The sequence below is a fragment of the Dromiciops gliroides genome, chromosome 2, assembly GCF_019393635.1.
Source record: "Dromiciops gliroides isolate mDroGli1 chromosome 2, mDroGli1.pri, whole genome shotgun sequence".
NCBI lineage: Eukaryota > Metazoa > Chordata > Mammalia > Microbiotheria > Microbiotheriidae > Dromiciops > Dromiciops gliroides.
Genome location: NC_057862.1, coordinates 198137492 through 198155380, shown reverse-complemented (window position 1 = coordinate 198155380; position 17889 = coordinate 198137492). Strand labels below are relative to the sequence as shown.

The 17889-nt window shown below is 39.4% G+C and overlaps 1 protein-coding gene across 1 annotated transcript in view; it reads left to right on the top strand.

The window, feature by feature from the left end:
* Positions 1-17889, top strand: part of NPAS3 (neuronal PAS domain protein 3) — a 1138615-nt gene that overhangs the window by 699255 nt on the left and 421471 nt on the right.

Genomic DNA, 17889 nt, shown 5'->3' with positions numbered 1-17889 from the left:
CTAATAAGTGCCTGAGGCAGAATTTGACTTCAGGTCTTCCTGACACCAAGACTATGACTCCATCCACTGCATCACCTAGCTGTGTCCAGAAATATAAACCGGGGATGGGGATGGGAGGGAGGAGAAGTGATCATGGCTTACCTCAAGTAACATATCCTAAAATTGGTCTTTGAATCAAAAGACCCAGGTTCAAATTCTGGCTCTGACTTTTGCTTTTTTTCAAGATCTTGGATGAGAAACTTCCTTTTTTCAAAGCTGGATTCTTCTAAGGTTCTCCTTTAGTTACAACATTCTGTGATTCCATGATCAGTAGCAGATCCCAGATGGCAACCCCCATTTTGGGGCTCCTAGGAAAGCATTTTTCCAGTAAATCAACTTGACTGACTTAATCTGTGTTAAGCAATTAATCCCCTATGTCTACATGCCCAATTTCATGAACTGAAGCTTAAATTTTTAATCTACACTTGATGTGCCTTAAATTGCTCATAATGGCCCATTGGTATGAATGTCTTCCACTTTATGTCTTGAGATGTAATGTGTCTTAAGCATAGGTCTGACCATGCTCCCCCACCCTTGTCCTATTTGAGGAGCTCCAGGGGACTCCTATGACTATCTCCATAAACAAATATAAACTCCTTTATTTGGCACTTAAGGCTCTTTAGAACATGGCCCTTTCTAACCTTTCCAGTCTTCTTACACTTTACATAGAACATGGGTTCTGACAACACAGGACTGTTTGTAGTTCCTTGTACACAGAACTCTCTTTCTTGTCTCACTTCTTCCTTTTTTTTTTTTTTTTTTGGTGGGGCAATGAAGGTTATGTGACTTGCCCAGGGTCACACAGCTGGTAAGTGTCAAGTGTCTGAGGCCAGATTGGAACTCAGACTCTCCTGAATCCAGGACCGGTGCTTTATCAACTGCACCACCTAGCTGCCCCTTGTCTCATTTCTTTTGCATTCATTAGCTGGCCTTCAGAGGTTGGAATGCCCTGCCCCCCTCATCTCTGCTTCTTAGTTGCCCTGACCTCTTTCAAGACTTGTCTCAGATCCCATCTTCTGGAAGAGGCTTTTCTTAATTCCCCCAGTTACTGCCTTCCCTCTCTCAGAGTGTTTTCCATCTAATAATCTGTGTATATCCTGCTTACACCTAGTCATGTACCTGTTGTCTTCCCCATTAGCATGTAAATTCATTGAGGGTATAAACTATTTTTGTCCTTTCTTTCTAACCTCAGTGTTTAGCACAGTGTTTGATACACAGTAGGTGTGTAATAATTGCTTGTGGACTCACTGACTACACAGCCTGGGATTCTACTGATATCAATTCCAAAGAAAACTAAATTCTGAGCAATGCAATTGTACATAATCATAATTATTGTCATAACTTGTTTTTTTTTTTTTTTTTTTTTTTTTTTTTTTTTTTTTGGTTTTTTGGTGAGGCAATTGGGGTTAAGTGACTTGCCCAGGGTCACACAGCTAGTAAGTGTTAAGTGTCTGAGGCCGGATTTGAACTCAGGTACTCCTGACTCCAGGACCGGTGCTCTATCCACTGCGCCACCTAGCTGCCCCATTATTGTCATAACTTGTAATGAGGGCAGCTAGATGGCACAGTGGATAAAATGCCAGGGTAGAAGTCAGGCAGGCTCATTTTCCTGAGTTCAAGTCTGACCGATGGGCAAGTCACTAAACTGTGTTTGCCTCAATTTCCTCATCTGTAAAATGAGCTAGAGAAGGAAATGGCAAAACACTCCAGGATCTTTGCCAAGAAACCCCCAATTTTGGCCAAGAAGAGTCATACACAACTTAAATGACTGGTAATAGTAACAACCAATTAACTTGATTGGCTACAGAGTTGTTTTAGTGATGCTAAGTGTAATGATTGGAATGACGCCACCTGCTGGAGACTTACTGTAGAAATGAGGTGAACGTCTCTGAGGGCAAGACCATGCATCTTTTCTTTGGCATCAGGAAGTGACGTTTGCTTGTGGGAGGAAGAAGGGGGAGCCTGGTGCTCTGACTGGGGCTTTTTCCTGGGGACTCTGGTGGAGAGCAGAGCTAGGAATGCTCTCTCCCTTTAATAGATAGATGAATATAGGCCTTTTCTTCTCTCTTTACCAAATTCTTATTCTCCTTAATAAATGCTAAAAAGCCTAACTCTTGCTAAAGCTTATAATTTATTGGCGACCACTCATTAGATATCTTAGACAGACTAGCTAGAATTTTAGCCCTTAACATAAGGTTTAGTTTGATGCTTACAGAGTAAAATGTTAGGAGTTGACAGAGTGAGAAGAGTATTAGATCTGGAGTCAGAAGTTGAGAGTCCAAATCCTGATTGTATTTATTCCTACTTGTTTGTGGCTTTGAATCGATCATTTCACCTCAGTTATAGAATTAGAGAAGTGTACTTAGCTCTCCTTCAGCTCCAGATAGCATGATCTAATATTCTTTCAGTTGAACCACATGACTGGACTTCTGAAAAATGGGTAGTGCAAGTATTATAATTACTGTTTTATAAATGGATAAACTGAGGCTCAGATCAGTTGAATGATTTGCCCAGAATCATAAGTTACTAAGTGACAAAGGCAAAGCTTAAAACTTGAACCCAGATCTTCTTATTCCAAGTCCTCTTCTCTTCTTTTTCCTACTTTCATTCTTTCCCTTTGTGATCTCATAAATTCCCATGGGTTCAATGATCATGTGTATGTATCTAGACCTCATCCCACTCCTGAATTCTGATCTCACATTGTCAATTGCCGAATGGATATCTCCATATTGATTTCTTATGGGCATGTCAAGGGCATCATGACATTCAAAATAGAAGTTACAATATTTCTTTTTGAAACCATCCCTCTTCTGAATTTACCTATTTCACTTCAGGACAACATGATCCTTTTAGTTAAGGGTTTTTAAACTTGGAATTATCCCTCACCCTCATACCTTATATCCAGTCAGTTGCCAAATCTTATCAATTAAACCTCTACAATGTCTCCAGCAGCCATACCCTTCTCTCCATTCACTGTCTCTACCCTAGATCAGATCTTGTCCTCTCTCACCTGGACTATTGCAATAATCTCCTAATTGGCCTCCCTTTTTTGGTTAGTGTCATCTCTAATCCATTCTCCACACAATTTCCAAATTGATATTTCTAAAACACAGATCTGACCATTCTACCTCACTACTTTAAAACCTCTGATGGCTCCCTATTGCCTCTATTATACATTACAAAATCTTCAGTCTAGTATTTAAGTTCCTCCACAGTATAGCTTCCACCTTCCTTTCCAATCTTGTTATATACTATTCAGGTTACTATTCTAGTTAAACTGGCTTATATACTGCTCAACATTTAGGATGTCCTATTTCCCACCTCAGGGTCTTTGCCCAAGTGGGTCTGTCCCACATCTGGAACATATTTCTTCTCTACCTTGTAAACCTTTCTTGATTCCCTCAGTTGTTTGTATTCTCACACTATTTTAATGACTTTCTATTATTTTGTATATATACCTTTTATGAAATTATTTGTGTATGCTCCCGATAAAATGTAAGCCCCATTGAGGGTAGGGATGTATCCCCTGCCTGGCACAGAGTGTTGAACACAACTGGTGCTCAATAGATATTTGTTGTTGTGGAAGTCTAGGGTTCCTTCCATTCTACCACAGTTCACACCACACATGCATGTAGACAGGATCCTGAAGTTCTAACTAGTTTCTAACAAGTCTCTGTCCAATTTCAAGTAGCCCTTTCCTATCATTTCAATCAGAAGATGCAGGCTGCCTCTTCGAGTGCACAGAATGGCACTATGGAAAGAATTCTGGAGTTGCCATCAGAGGATCTAGGTTTGGGTCTTTGCTTGACCCCTTTGTGTCACTCTAACTTTGGACAAGTTATTTTGGTCTCAGCTTCTCAACTATAAAATGAAGGTATTGAATGAAATTATCTGTAAGGTCCCTTCCAATACTGAAATGATGAGACTTGAGCTAAGTTCTGAAGGGAATCTTTCTGAATCCCAGAAAGCATCCCAAATTATAAATATAGGGCTATTTGTCAATGGTACAAATAACCACATTTAACAAGTCTCTTTAATAAGTTATAACTTGTGAAAATGTAACAGTAATAGCTACCAGTTGATACAGGGTTTCAAGGTATGCAGAGTGTTTTACATTGACTGAGCAGCCCCAAAAATCTTTGTCTAGTTGAACTGAGTCTTTTGAGACATCCTGTATTGTCTCATTTGATCCTCCCAACAGCCCAGTAAAGTAGGTTTTATTGTTACCCCCACTTCACTGATAAGGAAACTAAATTTGAAAAGGGTTAGACAACTAAGTGTCTGAAGCAGAATTTGAACTCATATCTGTTCTAACTCCAAGGCTAGGTCTCTCTTTATCCACTGCCTCACCTAGATGTTTTAAAAAAAAGTTTCCTTCTCTGGATTCATTGTACCCACAGGATGATCCCTAAAGAAACAGGGCTCAGGTGACAGCTTGTGGTTTTAATGGGGAACTTTGACTTAAGATAAAGATGTCTCTCTCTTTATGCCTTTTGAGCTTAAAGTCACTCCAGATTGGGCATCTCAGAATCCCCAGCTAACCAGGCAGTGGGACTAGGGTATTCCTGATTGTACACTAAGCCTGAGGAGCTCTGGCAGAGTTAACAGTAGGACTCTCTTGTGGGGCTGGCAGCACTGTGGAAATAAGATTTTGCTTGAGTTTATATTCGCACTCGTTTGGTGCTATGTATGTTGAAAGGGTGCTTTACATATCGAGGCACTGTTGGAATGTGTAAACCACCAGCAGGTCTGAGATGTGTGACTAGGAAGAGGGAATTTAGCTGTTCTTTTTAAAAGATGCTCAAATTTAAAACCAGCCATGCTAAAAGTAAAGATAGTCTTGTTTTCTGCCTTCTTGCTAGAGCCACCGTTCCTTTGGTTCCTTTGGCAATGACAGTACAATATCTCTGCTAAATTTAACTTTGAATTCCCCATGATCTTGAGTCTCAAGGAGGCTTTTTCTTTTTTTTTTTCCTTTTTTTTTTTTCATGGACATCTGATGTGCATCAAAGAACTGGACTGAAACTAATTTTTTTTTTTTGGCTAGTAATGGATCCCCACCAAAACCCACTGACAGACCAAACACAAATAATCTACTTGCAGTTTCCACACTTTTTGGTTAATTAATTTTACAGTGCTTTTGTTTCCATGACATCAAGCTGCATACCAACATATATCAACCCACAACTACTAAGTAGACTGAGTAGAGATACCTATGTCAGAAGAGTTGCAGATTGAATGCACAGGATGAGTATGTGCCAGTTGAAAACAGATGGTTATGCCTGCACAGAAAATGCTGTCTGTTGTATAAATAAACAGGGGGAAAAAAGATACCCAAGATAAAGCCAGCATCCTAATAACAGTGAACGGAAATATTCCATCAAAAGCCACAGTGGTAGAATGCAGCATTGAGTCCTCTCTACCTCAATAAAGACAAAATAAAGATATTCCAACCTTAGAACTCCTCAGGTTGGTCCCTACTTAAATCAGTGCCCTAATCCTGTCTGCCACTCTACTAATTTCTGCCAAGAACCATGATTTTGTTCTCTGGTCGGACCCATGTGACTGTGGCCAGTTCTAGTGCACCAAAGTAACCTCCACACAACATGTTATAAATTGGCTGGCTTCAGAATAGAGGGAGATGATTAGATTTTTAGAGTTTCCCCGCTGAGTGGTACATGCCTGTTTGGTAATATTGTGTTATGAGTCAGAGACTCAAACAGAACGTGGAGGTCCAATCCAATACCTCAGCATTGTTGATCTGCTTTTTATTGATTTTTCATCTGCTCAAATCTAGAGCTCTCAGTAGATTTCAGGAACATTGTAGTCAAAGGTTGTGGTAGAGAAGTTTTAATTAGAAACCCATGGGGTTCAGCAAAACTCTTTCTTTCTTTTTTTTCAGGATGGGGAAGCAAGAGTAGCTTTGCCGTATTCATGAAATAGGGTCTTTTTCATCAAGGGAAAAAAAAAAGTTATCTTTGTACTAGGCAAAGTCAGAGTAATAAGGCATTATAGATTTTGTGTCTGAACATCACCGAAGACAGTGACTTTCCCTGTATACATTTGTTTCGTGGACAGGTAAACAATCTCATATTAAACATGGAGACATTTTGCCTATAAATTTTGAACCCATTATTTGCCTGATCAATTTTTCACAGCCTTTCAATTTTATATTACTAAATAATTACCAAGTAGAGCCTTGTAAGAAAATTGCTAAATATTTTCATGCCATTGGAAACCATCCTCCGAAAGTCAGTTTGCACCACAACCTCTGCCCCTCCTCCCTTCTCCTATCCTTAGCAGTTCCCTCTGTTCATTTTTCTTGTGGATCTGTTGAGCAATATATAGCAACATTGTAAGGGGGCCGCACTTCCTCACCTCACTGCTTTGTTAATGCTGTTCATTAATCCAGAGCCATGAGCTTTTTCAGAGCTGGTTAGAGATTCCATATTTCCATGGAGTTTTGGGGAAGGGTGACAACTTACTTACAGTCTCTGAAACCAGACCTCATTGGTTGTCATGTCATTTTTAATCCAGATAAAATGGAAGGGCATTCACATGAACCTGGAACCTCTGAAAGCAGAAAGAGTAGCCCAGAGACACACAATACAGTGTATACCTAGTCATTTGATTGGCCTGAACTGGACTGCAAAGAACCAAACCCTTGTTTAGGTTCATTTTCTTGTTCCTTTTCTTTCTGAATCTTTTTCAACAGGGAGAGAATTGGATTAATTTTTGGTTCTGGGGAGCAAGCTCCTCTCTTGGAGATCCTAGAATAACATTATGTAAGGGGCTGATGGACCCAACAACCCTTAGACATTTTCTTTCTTTGAGACCACTTAGGACCAGTTGAAAAAGTGAATAGAAATCCAAATTCTGAACTCTATGCAGATACATCACACACAAAGATCTTAACTGCAACAGCAACTGTTTTTTATCTGGTTGTTCCATTTGTCATTCCTTTATTTTTACCTTGTCTCTACAATAGGTTCTATTTGCAAGAAATGAGCTGAAGAAATAAAGTATTTTGCTACCTGGTACAAGAGTTGGATAAACACAACATATCCCAAACAAATCTGCTGAGAATAGGAAAGCAATTTCATTAGCATTTTTTTACTCCATTTTTTAATTCAGTGCCCCAGATGAAAATACAGAGTGGTTTTGGTTCTTTTGACAGTATCCCATAATTCATGTTTATCTGATCCCTGCTTCCTATAAAGAAACATTTATATAGGAAGGAGAAATAATTTACCCAAATGGTACAGCCAGTTGAGGATAATAGCAAGATGAGAATTCACACTCTTAGATTCTTCATCAGACACTAGGCCATGCACCTTCTTCAAAAGAAAAAAAAAGTAGATGAGAAACTTATCACCATAATCATAGCACTGTTGAAATCCTTTTTAATAAAGGCTATCAGGAACTCTGTTTCACCTTCAGAGGAAAGGTGTGATGAAAATTTGAGATAACATTATTAGTAGCAATTGTAATAATATTTTGATCTCACCAATCCCTTAAGCACTGCTTGCAGAATGAGGCTATTAAACAGTTAGTTTGTAAGTAGTACCAAAGGAGAATTCTTTAAAAAAAAAAAAAAAAGGACCCACTGAGTCTACAAAATTCCAAAGATACCTGAAAAGTTAAAAAAAAAAGTCAGATTACTTCCTGAAAGTTTGCAAGTGTCCAAAGGTATACCATAGTTACTCCAAGCATCTGGATTATTGAGTACTTGTCCCACCCACATAGGTGAGAAGGAAAATGAAGACAAATTTATTCCCTTTCTCTTGAACCCCTATGAATTGAACACAGAGTCCACTCCAGCAGAAGTTTGAGTTTTGTCTTGGGGTTATTCAGAGAAGCATCTAGTAATCAAAGTCCTGGGTAAACAGCACTCAGGGATTTTCACAGGCAGGGTGATAATCGCACTCACTTAGGGATCTATGCCTCCTTAGATAGAGGCATGTAACCCCATTAACATTAATAGGACTTACGCTCACATATCGATGGCAGAGTAAATCCCTAATTAGTAGCAAGAACTGTTATCGCCCCTACTGTGATAATACCTCTGAAAGATATTTTCATGTAGCTGTGATAATAGGTGCATCTTTATTTATTTATTTATTTGTAAAAGCAGGGGTTCGGCATACAATGAAGCATAGGATTTAGGTACCTGTAACTTTCACATGTTGTTAATGTAGCCTATGCCTGTGTCAGACTGGAACAAGCAAAAGGAACCTTCTCTTCTTTTAATTCTCTTGAAACTGGAGGATGTGTTATATGCATGGTCACCCACAGTGGGTAGCTTTGTGGTCCTTTTTTCTTTTTAGATCCAGGATGGTTGTTATTTTGCATAGATTCACAGAAACTATTTATGGACTAATAGCACGTCAAAAGTGCTTGTTACCTTGCCTATGCTTCTAATGTCTAATGTGGATACATTATCTATACCTAAAGATGGTCTGGCCAACATTGGTAAGGTAAAGGACATAGCTTGAAGAGATCTTTTTTTCTAGGCAATGTGTTATTGATGAGTTGGCATTTGCCCTGTGGCTCTCCCAGAGGATTGCTTACATCTATTACTCACACACATCGATTGGTTAATTTGATAATTCTATCACCAATCAGCTTGTGTCTGACCTTTTGCCACGGCAATGATGCCAGAGTCTTCATTTTTACATTGCAGACCAGCTAGATTGACCTTTCTGAGGAGAATGTCAAGGCATCCCTTGATCTTAGCCTGTCACTATATTTGTTAGAATGACGATGTCCCTTAACCTTGATTTATTGTAGTTCAGCGTTCAAGATCCACATTTTGTTTATTTTTAAAATGTCCTAATGAGGCACCTGGCATCTAGGGAGAAACATGTCTACAATTAAAGACTGGATTTTTCAACAGAAACCCTTTCACCTTCCAGGTTTCATCTTTTCTGTCGCTTCTTTCATTTGACAAATCTAATCACACTCCCCTGAAAGTTCACCCCCAGAGTCATTTTTAGTGGCACACTGAAAGCCTGAGCCTTGTTTTGGTGGGGGTATTTCTTGGGTTTGCTTTGTTTTTGCCCTTTCTGAAATTGATGAACCTGACAAAGCCTGTTTAAATACCTCGCAGCGATCGGGGGAAAGGCATGATGGCGAAGGGCTGTTTGCAGGGTTACACTGCCACCCTGGTTCCTCTTAATTTATACTCTTGCCAGAGGGAAGAAATTGTCTTGATCAGGAGCAGTTCCTTGGGGAACAATGCAAGGGCATCACTTTGTGACTCAGAAACTGTTGATTTGCTCTTTAGTTCAACTAAAAGGCACACAATGAAAGGGAATCTTTGCTTTTCTCTTTACTGACTGTATGTATATGCATGTTTATAAACCCATATGCTGCACACATGTGGATACTTATATATGTATATGCTATCTTCTATATTATATGGAAGTCAGGCAGTGATACCCTATAATTAAGGGTCTGTCATTATTCTATCTGAAAATAGGGGGAGGGGCTCCCCCTTTGATTCTCTGGGACTAAAAACCAGCCAAACCAATTTCCCTTAAAAATTTGAAAAATAAAATCTGTGCTCCCAGGATGAGAAGTTGTATGCCAAATTTCAGCCTGAAGCACATTTGAATGGCTGAGTTATAAACCTTTCATAAAGGGATGTTTTTGTCACTCACTAAAGATAAAAAGGCTCCTTTTTTCGAAAAGGAAATTATCTAGGCCCATAGTCTTTAGTGGGAATTGTTGCCATTTATTTAAAGAAAACACAATTTTAAATGACTGGGTTTTTGAGGACTGAAAGCAGCAACTGTGCCTGAGCAGTAATTATGTTTCATAATTTTGTTTAGCAAGTATTACATATTATATGAATAGCATCGTCGTCAAAGTGATTAGCATTCATACTATGCAAAATTCTGCATATTAACAGCCCCACAGTAGTGTCCTACACACAATACATTGTAATGGCTCCAAATTATGTTGTGTCAGTCAGTGCGATGTTCCTCCTGCACAGATCCTAAAATGCAGCTCATTGACACAAAGCTAGGGGTGAGGAGACAGCCAGAATACAGCTCGACATCCAGGGACCCAACAGCTTCAAAATAATACCCTCCTCCAGAAAATTGAAGAAGGGAAAAAAAACCCGTCTAAAGTAATAAGGTTACTAGGAAGTAGTACTTTCAGTCGATCATCAGCAAAGCAAATAATGAAGGTAATCTTTTTAGACCTGAAGTTCAAAATGTTGAGAGACTGGCAGCCTAGCCTTTCATCCACTCACATTCATTTCTGACCTTGAAACCGCATAGGCAATTTATCTAGACCCCAAGGGCTCCCCTTGGAGTAAAGGGTAAGAAGTCGGGCTGGGGGCAGGGGCTTTTCTTCTCCAAGGAGGGACCTGAAAACCCAGAGAATCAAGTAGCCTTGAGTTCTGGAGTGATAGAAATGCATAAGGTCACACAAGCCATGCTTATTGGTGAAACAGTCACCTTTCCAGCCAGTACTAGGAGTTGTGGCTATTATTGTCATTGCAGAGTAAGGTTAGGGCACTTTATGGAACTGGTTCCCAGAGGAGGTTGTCTGATTTATGAGGGAAATGTAAAAAGGTAGTTTGGTGCTGTTTTGTTTTGATTTGTTTTCAAAAGTACTGAACCATTGACCACCAATGGAAAAACTGTCATAAGAAATCCTGTTGTTCACTCGTTTTTTATTTGTGTCCAACTCATTGTGATCCTGTTTGGGGTTTTCTTGGCAAAGATCCCAGAGTGGTTTGTCAGTTCTTTCTCCAACTCATTTTGCAGATTAGGCAACTGAGGCAAACGGAGTTAAATGACTTGCCCAGCTAGGAAGTGTCAGAGGCTGGATTTGAACTCAGGAAGATGAGTCTTCCTTATTTCAGGCCCCTAATTCTATCCATTGTACCACCTATTCGCCCATATAACTTATGGGGGAAAAGTAGTTTGGTGGGGTTTTGTTTTTATTTGTTTTCAATAGTATTGAACCATTCACCACCATGGAAAAAAACTATTATAACAAATAGTGGTGAATGTGAATTATTATTAAGTTGGCATACACATACATACATACACCACCAGCAACAATATTAGCATCTCTATAATGCTTTTAAGGTTTGCAAAGTACTTTACAAGTGTTACTTCATTATCTCTCCTGATCCTCATAGTAATCCTGTGAGGTAACTGCTATTAAAAGTTAGGCAGTTGAGGCAGCTAGGTGGCACAGGGGATAGAGCACCAGCCCTGGAGTCAGGAGGACCTGAGTGCAAATCCAGCCTCAGACACTTGACACTTACTAGCTGTGTGACCCTGGGCAAGTCACTTAACCCCAATCGTCTCACCAAAAATTTAAAAATTTAAAAAAAATTTTTTAAAATAGGCAGTTGGGGCAGCTAGGTGGCGCAGTGGATAAAGCACCAGCCCTGCATTCAGGAGGACCTGAGTTCAAATCCAACCTCAGACACTTGACAGTTAATAACTATGTGACCCTGGGCAAGTCGCTTAACCCTCATTGCCCTGCAAAAAAAAAAAAAAAAGGAAGCTAATATAGGAAACATATACATGCTTAATTTTGACAGGTTCATGCAGACTTAAAAATGCAAATCCCAGTTCTTTAATAGTATTTTTCCTTATTCCCATCACTTCTTTTACTCTGCCATTTGGGGATGTGAGTAGATTTCACAACCCCATTCTTGCCAAAAGAGTCTAAAATGGAGGTCTGAAATGGCCTTTGAGATCTAGCGCCATTTAAATTCTGGTAAATTCTTGGGTTCCATGTAAAGTAGCAGTGGCCAAATTCTAATTGATTCTAACAGAAGCCATACTTGCATGATTTTCAATTGGTTATGGCTCTTGATTCTGCTGAAATAGGGGGCTGGCATTTGGTCACACAGTTTCCTCTGCTTAGAATGTCATGATGTGGAGGATGACCCTGGATTCCCACTAGTGATGCCAATAAAACATAAGGTCTGGCAAGACCTACCAAGCTGGACAAGCTTTGAGTGTGGGCCTGGTGACAGATTGAATTTCTGTCATTTAAGGACAGATGAGCAAAGTTTGAAAGGGCTAATCATCAAAAGATTGGCCATCAGATGAAGATTTCATTTTTTCAAAATGTTGACCATTGTCTTTCAATAAAACTGTCTTCTTGGGCACAGAGGGGTTAAGAGAGGACTCATTCTAACAAAATTGTGGATCCATGAAGTATGGGAAATACTACAGGGCAAGAATTTTGGCCAAATTACAAAGAGATTGTTTGACCCCTCCAACCCCCCAGTACAGCGTTATGGTTCTTTCAGTTTGTAAAAAAAATATATTCAGTTCAAGAATATCATCTCCTATACTCTAAAATATTTGACTTCCATTTTGGCATTCTTTTACATTTCTTTTAATGAACTGATACTCAGCATGTTCAAAGTAGAATTCATCATCTTTTCTCCCATATCCCTCATTCTGACTTCTATCACCTCTCTTCTGAACCTTTACATTCCTACATTATTCCCCTTCCCCAACTCTTCCATCTAGCTAAACTGTCTTTCCTTGCATGCCCTATTTGCTATCTCTGTAACTCTGAATTGGCCTTCCCCAATACCCACAATTCCTTCCTTCCTCACTTATAACCCTTAGAATCCCTTGCTTCCTTCAGTTTATTTGAATTTGATTCTGTATATACTCATGATAATCTTATCTATCCCAATAGAATATATATTCCCTGAAAGCAGAGACTGTTGGGTTTGTTTGTTTTTGTTTTTGTATTCCCAACACCAGGATGATTTCTTACACTTAGCCCATGTCTGATAGATTGATTTATCTTAACTAGTCTCCCCGTTTCCCATCTTTCTTAATTTTAATGTCTTCTTCCCACAGCTCTGTTGTAATCTTCCAAAGATCCTTGATGGTTTTTCCCCCTTCAGAAACCTTTAGATTTTGTAAGTCACCTACAAAAGACAAACCAAACTCATTAGCCTAGAATTTAAGGCTCTCTACAATGCAGATCCCCACCTGCTTTTCCAACCTCATCATGGATTGCTACCTTTCATATGACCCAACAGCTTTTCAAAATGAATTACTTACTGTTGTCAAAGTACTCTGTTTCCCCACCTCCATTCCTTTGCTTTCTCTGAAATGCCTGCCTCAGGCTATTCCAATTGAAATCCTGTCCACCTTTCAAAGTCCAGTTTAAATCACACATCCTTTATCTTACCTTCTATGACACATCCCTTCTGACCTCACCCTAGCCAGAAGTGACATTTCCTTCATCTTTGTTCTTATAACACTTTGCCTGTACATCTTCTTTAGCACTTAGCATACTCTCACATAGATACAATCTCTTCTATCAAATTGGAAGCTCCTCACAAACGACTGTGCTTTGTTCATTTCTGAAAGTGGTGCCTAGGACAGTGCCTTGTACACAGTAGGGGCCTAATCAACATTTATTGAATTGGCTTCCCATGTATCCCTATCCTTTGCCTCCTGGTGCCCATCTTGCTGAGTTCAAGCAATAGATAAAAGAAGGACATTCTGCCTTTCTTTTCTTCTCTATCCTTCTAACCTGGATGTATAAGCATACACATATTTGTGTGTGTGTGTGTGTGTGTGTGTGTATGTGCACATGTGTGCAACAGAGCAGATAGATGCCTCAGTAGAGAGAATTCTGGGACTGGAGTCAGGAAGACTTGCATTCAAATCTGGCCTCAGACTCTTACTATAGCTATGTGACCCATGGAAAATAGCAACCTCTGTTTACCTTGGAGGCAGCGAGGTGGCCCAACAGATAGAGTGCTTGGGCCTAGAGTTAGGAAGACATGAGTTCAAATCTAGCCTCAGACATTTATTAGCTATGTGACCCTGGGCAAATCACTTAACCTTGCCTTAATTAACCAGAGAAAGAAATGGCAAACCACTCCAGTATCTTTGCCAAGAAAACCCCAAGGATAGTATTATAGTGAAGGGTCACAAAGAGTTAGACATAACAGAACAACTAAACAACAACAACAACATATGTGCAACACAAATTCCTGCTTTGCTACCCTTGGGTGGGTTATGAAACAATAAGAAATATAGAAATCAAGGGTTTCCCATACATTTCCACCCAATATTACTGTCCTTCTTCCCTGTTAGCACATGATGAAGAAGCTCCAAGTGCCCTGTACTAAGGAAAGCCTACAGCATCTTCTGGTAATAGTGGGTAGAGGGAGGAAATTTGGGAAAGATGGCCACAAACTCAGTAATACACAAAGCCCACTGATTCAGGGATCCCTAGAGTCTGAAATGGCTTAGCTTGAAAGAGCTTAACCTTTAATAAAGAGGCTTCCATAAAAAATCTAAGAGAAAGGCAAAAGGAGTGGCTGAAGATTCCAGAGCATCAACCTCAGTTTCAAGTATTAGCATCATTGCAAGTTGTCTGTGTTTGCTCCCTAATTGTGTTTACTACAACACTGATTGTCCTCCTCCCTCCCCAACCCCCACCTGGCATGTACTCCCTCCTCACCTCCATTTTTTAGAATCCTTTGTTCTTTGGATTTGTTATACATTTATTCTGATGGTATCTTCCTCAATCTGTGGTCCCAATGCTCAGACTCTACAAGGGAAAACTGCTCAATTCCATTCCATTCAACAAACATTTCTTTTTTTATTCCTTTTTTTTGGGGGGGGGGAGGGGGCAATGAGGGTTAAGTGACTTGTCCAGGGTCACACAGCTAGTATGTGTCAAATGTCTGAAGTCAGATTTGAACTCAGGCCCTCCTGAATCCAGGGCCAGACCATTATTCAGAGACCACCTAGCTGCCCCATAACAAACATTTCTTAAGGGCATACTATGGAGAAGGCACTATGCTAGGTTCCAATGACTTCCAGAAGCAATAATTCACTTAATTTTTTTTAAAAGACTCTAAATGTAATGATTATCTGCAAAAGCAAACATTCAAATTCACAAACCAAATTATCTTTTCAAATGATGGCACTTGAAGCCATACTTCACAAAGAATCTGTGATTATATTGATACAGACTCTCCCTCCCTCTGCACAGACTACAACCCATTCACACCTCATCCTCTGGAATTCTGGAGCATGGCATTGCATGGGTACCCTACAGAGAATTTACTCAACACGTTGGACACCTCTCTCCAGGTCTTTTGACATGTCCTGGGTGCCAGAGGAACTCCTGCACTGCCCATTTATTATCCCCTGTTTTTATTCCTCATTATCTAGGATGTCATCTCCCATCACTCCACCTTTACATTGTTAATATCTGCCATGACTGGAATCCACTCATATCCACCTCTCAGAAACCCTAAAGTCCTTCAAGTCTCGACTCAAGAAGCACTTTATACATGGAGCTTTTCTTTTTTCTTTTTTTTTCTTTTTCTTTCTCTCTTTCTTTCTTTCTTTTTTTTTTTGTGAGGCAATGAGGGTTAAGTGACTTGCCCAGGGTCACACAGCTAGTAAGTGTCAAGTGTCTGAGACCAGATTTGAACTCAGGTCGTCCTGAATCCAGGGCCAGTGCTTTATCCACTGCGCCACCTAGCTACCCCATACACAGAGCTTTTCTTGATCCTCATGAGCCTGCTTAATCACCTTGTATTTATTTCATATATAATTTTGTATGTACATATTAGCTCCCCCTGTAGATTGCAAACTCAATATTACACTTTGACCTTACTACTCCCAGCATCTAGCACAATTCCTGATGCATCATAGTTGCTTTATTTGTATTCATTCATTGATTGTCAATGACCAGCCCACCTGCTTGTCATATATCTCTTCAATTTCTTAATGCCATCATAAAATCCGTTATTTATAGTTTATATATTTTAAAGAATATATTAACCAAAAAAGCCATATTTTCCAGAAACATCAGATCTGATGGGGTTCTTTTGTCTGTTTGTTTGTTTTTACATCATCTAGATTTTATCCTGTCTCTCTCCCCTGTCTCCCTTACAGGGAGCCATGACTTATAAGAAAACAAAACATCCCCCTCTGCCAAATAAATAAATAAATAAAGATATACACACACAAATCAAAGAAAATGTGGGAGAAAAGGAAAAATTTTCAGTAACATTGATCAGCATCCAAAAAAATTCCTCAAATCTAATGTTTGTTATATGCCATATTGAATACCGATGGACCCTGACCTCTGCAGAGGAGCAAAGGTAGGTTATTTTCTCATATCTCCTCTTTGGAACCTTATATGTTCCTTATCATTTCACAACATTCAATTTCAATTGCTATTCTTTCCATTCACATTGTTGCTGTCAGCATATATTGTTTTCCTTTGTTGGTTCTGCTTCCTTCACTTTGCGTTAGTTCACGTAAGTTCATACATCTCGCTATTCATTGTGCTTGTCATTTCTTATAGCACATTAATATCCCATTACATTCACATACCGCAATTTGTTTAACCATTCCTCAATTGATGGGCATCGATTTGGTTTGTAGTTCTTTTGCTACTGCAAAAAAAACAAACAAACAAACAAACATACCACTATAAATACTTTGGTATATATAGAGCCTTTCTTTTTAGCAGTGACTTCCTTGGGATAAGTTCATAGGGACATTTTAGTTACTTTAATAATTTTGTCTAATTTTAATAATTCCAAATAAATTCATCAGTCTTGATGTTCACCCAGAATGAAAACTTTATAACCAACCAAACCAGATCAGACCATGCAAAAATTTTTCATCAGTGTATGTTTTGCTCTCCTAGATGAGATAGATAAATATGGATGGATGGATGGATGGATAGGTAGATAAAGAGAGACAGAAGATAGATTGATTCATAGATAAATAAAGCATTTTTTTTTAGTGAGGCATTTGGGGTTAAGTGAAGTGTCTGAGGCCGTATTTGAACTCAGGTACTCCTGATTCCAGGGCCGGTGCTCTATCCACTGTGCCACCTAGCTGCCCCTAAATAAAGCATTTTTAAAGTGCTTACTATATGTATAAGTAAATAAGACAGTCCTTGCCCTAAAGGAATGTACATTATAAAAGGGCATAAGAACACATAAAGAGACAGTGGAGGGGGCAGCTAGGTGGCCCAGTGGATAAAGTACCAGCCCTGGCTTCATGAGGACCTGAGTTCAAATCTGGTCTCAGACACTTGACACTTACTAGTTGTGTGACCTTGGGCAAGTCACTTAACCCTCATTGCCCCACAAGAGAGAAAGAGAGAGAGAGAGAGAGAGAGAGAGGAGGTGGAGAAGAGATCACTAGGAAATGGCACAGAGACCTGATTCTGGACATGAGGATATGTCAGAGCTGGGGACCAGGGTTAGAGTCTAAGGTTGTACTGGGAAGGAGCCAAAGATGATGGCCAAAATGGAGACGGCACGGTGAAGAGATGGTTCAGAAACAACTGTCACTGTGTTTGAGTGTTTACCATTGATCAAGAAATGAGTTCAGTGTTTTCCCAATAAAAATTTAAAACATGCGTTAACTTTTCATCATATTTTAGTTTACAAAGTTCTTTAGCATATATTATCTCATTTAATTCTCAGCAAGATTATTGGATAAGGTAGGTCATATAGGTACTATAATTATGACTTTACATTTGAGGCAACTGAGCTTTGATGAGTGTAGGTGGCATATTGAAGATCAAACAGCTAGTAAAGAGATTCAGGCATGAAACCCAGGTCTTCTGACACCACTGCTATTTTCACGACTCCATAGAAACTGATAAGTTCCAGCGCTGATACTTTTCTGACCCAGGATTTTATTAATTCCACCATGTTCATAGCTCAAGCACAAATTATAACTTAGTGAATAAAATTCATGTTCAAGGGTGAAACAACAGGTGGAGTTTCTGTGGAGTCCCAGGATGAGATTTCTAAACATGTTTCACTTATAATCTATCCCACAC